The sequence below is a fragment of the Haliotis rubra genome, unplaced genomic scaffold, assembly GCF_003918875.1.
Source record: "Haliotis rubra isolate DU_JTF1 unplaced genomic scaffold, ASM391887v1 Scf11, whole genome shotgun sequence".
Taxonomy (NCBI): Eukaryota; Metazoa; Mollusca; class Gastropoda; order Lepetellida; family Haliotidae; genus Haliotis; species Haliotis rubra.
In genome coordinates this window covers 2041929-2048581 of record NW_025765003.1, presented here as the reverse complement: position 1 = coordinate 2048581, position 6653 = coordinate 2041929, and positions in this window count along the sequence as shown.

Sequence of the window (6653 nt, the reverse complement as noted above, 5' to 3'; positions counted from 1 at the left end):
ACTCACTCACTCACTGAAACTGTTCAAGAAAAATATCCCTGAAGTGAAGAGCTTTGTTAGGAAGCCAAGTGGTTAAAGTGTTGGCTTGTCACACTGAAGGTCTGTTTGATTCCCAACAGGTACAATGTGCCTATCGATCTGCGGTGTCCCCAACTATATTGCAGGAATATTGCCAATAGCATCAAACCATACTCACTCACTCACCTGAAATAAAACCACCGTCACCAGCAGACATCTGCTGGAGAGGATGTGCAAACGTTTGCCCCACCCCTAAGGTACAGTATGATATTGTCAGTGACAAGTGCATGGGTACAGCAGATATGATACATAGCATTTTGGCACAAGTCATGTGATGTGTACACAGTCATGTGACATGAAGGCGAGGTGATTAGTCCAGTGATTGTACATAGTGTCTTTTTGATGCCAACTTAAATAATAATTTCATTTAATATTCATTCAAGGTGTTGTATCTGCAGAAATATGATGCCTAAGTTATGTGTGTGTTTTGGTTTGATATCTCCTGATTGTACTCATGTCATTTTTTAAATTTTTTTTTAGATTGTTAGTTATTAGATTTTCCACATAACTGATGTTTTTGCAAACATTTAAACCACATTGTTTTAACACTCGGTCAAGAAGAAAGAAAACGTTTCAGGTCTTTAAAACATTTTGTGAACATCTGATATTGCTTCTGTGATATGAAAAGGCTTAGTTCTAAAACAAATTATCCTGAGTGTTGAGATTCATTAAGTGTCACGTATCATTTTTGGAAAAGTCTTACCGGTAAAAAAAAAGTGATGATCTGGAAAAAAATCAGAGATTGCGGCTGAAAGAACAGTGACCTTTGTTGTTTGGCAAACACACATATCACGGCGTTTCAGTTATTTTTTCTACAATTACAACATTTAGACATTTACACAAGTAATGCATTTTTCTCACTTCTAGTTTTAAAAAAAATCATTGCCAGAGAATCAATTGTTTTCATTTCATCTGCCTTAGAGTAATTTCCAATGCATGCTTGTACCGATAGTTTCTTTTGAGTACAACAAATATCATCATTCTTATGTTTCTGCTTTGTTATGTATTGGTGTACCAGTTTGAATATGACGTGTACATTGTATCCTGTATTTTCAAGGGAATTGTGTGACTTTTATGTTCTGAACCTATTCGTTAACTATTTGATGAAAATCAGTTACGCATGTTTGATGTGAACTATATTAGAGATGTTGTAAAATATCCTAGCATCTAAGTTAAATAGACCCAGCACAAATTGTAATATAATGTATTTAATATTGTCATTGCTGTCAAGATTGAACAAATGATTCAACCTTGTGAGTTACAACATGTGAGATGGTTGGATATAGATGGATTTATCTCAGACATTTGTAGGATGTAGTGACAAGGGAGATAACCCAACTACTCTACCTTATTCAGCCAGTGAATTTCATTGTGACAAGAATAGTGGAATAATATCTTTGACTTCATTGGCTGACATATATGTAAGATTTGATTGGTGCAGCCACATGCCATATTAAACTGCATGGGATCTTGGGTGCAATTTAATATGATTAATACTTATATAGACTAAGCAAAGTCTACCACTGCCTTTAGAATTGACATATACAGAATGGTTTCACTGTAGATTAGTAGAGGTATATTCTCATTGAAAATCATAAAGTTTGAAAAGGGAGTTAAATGAGTTTTATGAACAAAATTTCTGGTTCTGTTTAACCAAGTCACTGAAATTTCTAAATATGAATCTTTGCTCTTGGTTATTGAATTTCAATTTTTTAATCTAATAAGCATTTATGATTTGATAGTGTGGATATGTGTATGTACAGAAGAAGATATGTCTTGTACATATTCTATTTCATGTGTGGACATTTAAGATATACATTCTTATCAATGTTGCACCCTTTGCAATTTATCAATACTTTAGCTGTTGTTGGCTTCACCCACCATATTGTACCAGCACTACCTGTCACCCCCAACAACTGTTAAGTGAACTGTCTTTCCTTTGAAGCAGGTTTATCCTATTTTGAGAAATAGGGGAGATGGGTTTCAATTGGTGGTGCTGCAGATGTCATGGGCAAATTCTATATTTTCATGAGCATTAAGAATCTATTTTCATTACCACTTCATGTGTGAATTATGTGAATTAGATGTTGAGATAGAATAGCTTTGTTTGCCACCCAGTGATGTGAACTGATGCTTCATTTAAAATATCCAATCAAAGTTTGAGTGAAGCCCATGTGATACATGGAGACCCGTTACCAATAAATGATTATGTTAACCAGTCAGCTATTGTTTGTTGTTTGTGATGATGGTTTGGTTTGATTTGTTTATTGTTGGACAACTCACACTCAGCAATATTCCAGCGGCGGTGACCCATAGAGATCCGGGGTAGAATAGGTATTCAGCAACCAATGCTTGCCACAAACGGCGACTATGCTTGTCGTATGTCGTAAGAGGTGACTAACGGGATTGGGTGGTCAGGCTCGCTGACTTGGTTGACACATGTCATCGGTTCCCAATTGCGCAGATCGATGCTCATGCTGTTGATCACTGGATTGTCTGGTCCAGACTCGCTTATTTACAGACCGCCGCCATATAGCTGGAATATTGCTAAGTGCAGCGTAAAACTAAACTCACTCACTCACTCCAGGGGCAGTCTGTAAATAATTGAGTCTGGATCAGAGAATCCCCTCATCCAATAGCATGGATCTATGCAATTGGGATATGATGTGTCAGCCAAGTCAGTGAGCCTGACCAGGGATCCCTTGTCTGTGATCAAGCCCTGTGGACGTTTTATGTCAGACTTGGGCTATGAGTGACCCAGTCAGATCAAGCCTCACTATTTACTCTGCAGGGTTGCCTCCCTTATACATGCCACAAACCTATCCTCTGAGATTGAACCCCAGACTTACTTGATTACATTTCTAGGTTTGTTACAATCAACCAGTTGATTTCATCGACCTGTCCTCCCTTTTTAAAATGACATGCAGTGATGTAAACCATGAAAACTGAAATACAATCAAAGCAGTATTAAACCACATTCAATCAAGTTAGGGCTCAGTTCTCGGCAATTTTAGTGCATACTTTAACATAAGCCTATTTAGGACAGTTGTGAAGCAAAGATAGCTCTGTGGAGAAAGACTGATTCCAGCTACATATTTCCTGTACAAACACCTTACATCCTCTGTGACTAGATTCCCTTAGTATCACTGTATACTAGTGTTGGGAATCGGTTGAAATCTCACAATTGATGATTGCTTCATTACCAACCAACAATCATGGAGCGTCATTTTTCAGATTTTCCTATCCAGGGCCTAGATTTTCGAAGCTCTCTTAGCGCTAAGATAGTCGTAAGAGCCATACATTAACATTAACTTATGACTATATTAGCGCTAAGAGAGCTTCGAAAATCTAGCCCCTGGTTGTTACTGCAGATATTTATACATGATGCAACTTGATACTCTAAAGTGATGACTAATATATCATGAACATAAACTTCCTGGAGTCTTCAAGAAATATTCAGTCATGACTTTTCAGTTAGTGAAGTGAGTTTTCTAAGAATCAAACAAGTTTTCAGGCCCTGACAACTTCTATGATATGTTCCATCGTCAAGTGTTTCAAAGACTAAAACAGCAGTTCCAAAATCATTTGTGTTCGATTATGAGAAAATGTGATCGATTGCTTGGTCGTTTGGTCACTGCAACCAATCTTCGATTATTTCAATTAATCGGACCACCACTACCGTTTCATAACCTTTGTCTCCAGAAGAAAAAGGTTACTATAAAAACTATCATCATTTTGTTTTGATTTTCCGTGTGAAGTTTGACGAGGGTAAAGTAACAGTAGTACTGTTGGAAGAACAGCCACAAGGGTGGGAAGCACGTGCGGCTTAGGGTATTAACATTTAGGGGTTGCATCAAAACTCTTTGAGGAAATTCCTGATTCACTTTTACTTCTCTCAGATTGTACACTTATGATGACCGGTTGAATGGTGGCATAATCTAACTACTTTTTTATCCAGTACTGATTCTCTATTTCATTTTCAGCTTTCTGTACACAGTTTTACCAGATTGCTGGTGTTATTTTACTTATGGCTTTGTGTACTTCGTCTTGAACGTCCGAAAGTTTGAACGTGGTATTGTTGCGATACACGTCAGATTTTATGATACCCCAGATAAGTTGACTGACTGAGTTTGGTTTTACGCCGCTTTTAGCAATATTCCAGCAACATCACGGCAGAGGACACCAGAAATGGCCTTCACACATTGTACCCATGTGGGGATTCGAACCCGGGTCTTCGGCCTGACGAGCCAACGCTTTAACCACTAGGCTACCCCACCGGCCCTAAGTTCTATGGGATTTAGATAGCAATGGTAAGGCGGTATACGTAAAGTTTCATGGCCATGTGCTTTGAGATATCGATCTACCTTACAGATTGGTGGTGTTGTTTTTTTGCGCTTTATCATGTCATACAAAACAGGTTTAGTTGCTTTTGATGGAAACAGAATATCTTGTTTTTCTAGTCATGCTGAAAAAAAACAATTTTCCTGTTGTTGGATGTTGGTGCTTTTGCATCTGGATCCTGCACGCTATGATATGGTGTGTTGTCCATAACAATTAAACACTTCCCGGGAAGTGCTGGTACCATCTTCCCCATTCATTTCAGTGTGGTAATATCTGTTGTCTTTGGATTTCGCCTTGAACACGAGAAAACAACCAGGCATAAACCCCACACGTTTACAACCTGCATGTAACACAATGAGCCGCCCACCCTTGCCCAATAGCAGTTTCCTGTTACATGGTTCTGTAGAAGAGCTATCCACCCATTGTGTGCTTGCAGTGTGGCTGGCGTTCATCCATGTTTTATTCAAAAACACTGGTTCTAATCCTTCTTGAAGCTTGTGTCTGATAGTGCGTAAGTATGTGTTGGGTAATCGCACGATGTCATCTCTTTCACATAGCACCCGCCTGTTTTCCACACTTACCCTTTTATAACGAAACCCACATTTATGTAAAAGTTTCCATAATTGATAATCGGATATAGTCAAGGAATGTTTTATATCCATGTGGTTTCTTGCTAAAATACAAAAGGTAAGAAATGTATTTTTGCTGTGGAGTCTTCTAATAGCATTTTCACTAACTCTTCTGAAAACAGTCAAGTTTGTCAACTTTCAAAATTGGAAATTTGATACGACCCCCTCGGTTGTGACAGACTCGAATGCACGTTGTCTCAATAAAGTTTTCAATTGTCTTTCAGACAACCCAACTACACACGCAGTACGTTTAACAAATCTACCCAGGGCATATCTATGGCGACCCCTTTCACATTCGCCTTTAAAACATCATAAACTTTTAAAATAATGGAATTTCAAGATGTCGGAGGTGAATTTCATTGTCTCATGTATCGTGTCAATAAATCGATTGGCTATGCGTGATGTGACGTCTCAATTGCACGTGCTTCCCACCTTTGAGGCTGTTCCTGCAACAGTACTACTGTTACTTTACCCTCGTAAGATTTCACACGGAAAAATCAAACCAAAATGATGATAGTTTGTTAAGTAACTTTTTTCATTTGCAGACAAAGGTTATGAAATGTCCTATACTATAAGTATAAGTAAATGTCTTATCAACAGCGATAAGATCCTTTTGTACAAAACCGCCTACGTGGTGTAGTGGTTAGAGCGTCCGCCCGGAGAGCGGAAGGTCTCGGGTTCGATCCCCGACCGCGTCATACCAAAAGACGTTAAAATTTGGTACTTGTTGGTCCCTGCCTGCCGCTCGGCATTAATGGGTACAACAAGGACCGGTCGGCTCGGAGTCAGTATAATATGTCTGAGTGGGGTATTCATGCTTCACTGCGGCATGGTATCTGAGTGGGCTAGCACTATAAAACAAGCTTCAGTCTGGGCTAGTACAAGCAGGCGCACATACACATACACTCGCATGCACGTCGTCATATGAGCGAAATATTCTCAAGCACGACGTTTAACCCAATTTCACCTCACCTCACCTCACCTCACCTTTTGTACAACGGCACACAGGCCATTACTTTGTGATTGTGGATGGTGCCATTGAGCGCCTAGCAGTGTGCGAAATAGTTTCCAAATTTTGCTGGCCAGTTGGGCTAGCTATGCCTGAAGTTACTAGCCCGACATTTGAATGTAGAAACTAAACAAAAGATTATTAAAAGGTAAAATACAATCAAAAAACAAATATGAAAACACATGTCTGCAATATTTTGTTTATGCTCAAATAAGCCATCATTAAGCTGCTAATATGATGAACATTTTTACCAGACCACAATATTGCATGATTTAAAAGTGTATTATAACTTAACAAGTCGGAGAGAGTGATATATTTACAAAATAACCCCCTGAAAATTCACTAGCCAGTCGGGCCAGTGATTGTGGAGATTTACTGGCCCGACTGGATTTTCACTAGCCACAGGCTTGCGGGCCAGTAGCTGTTTCGCACACTGACGCCTAGACTAACCCTGGCTACTGTCTACCTTATAATTCACTACCACAAGGTCAACAAACATATGTGCACTCCTAAGCCGACATATGCATCTACTTTTCTCTTCTTAACAGTGTTTTAAAGCCCATTTCTGGTGTCCCCGGCCGTGAAATTGCTGAAAT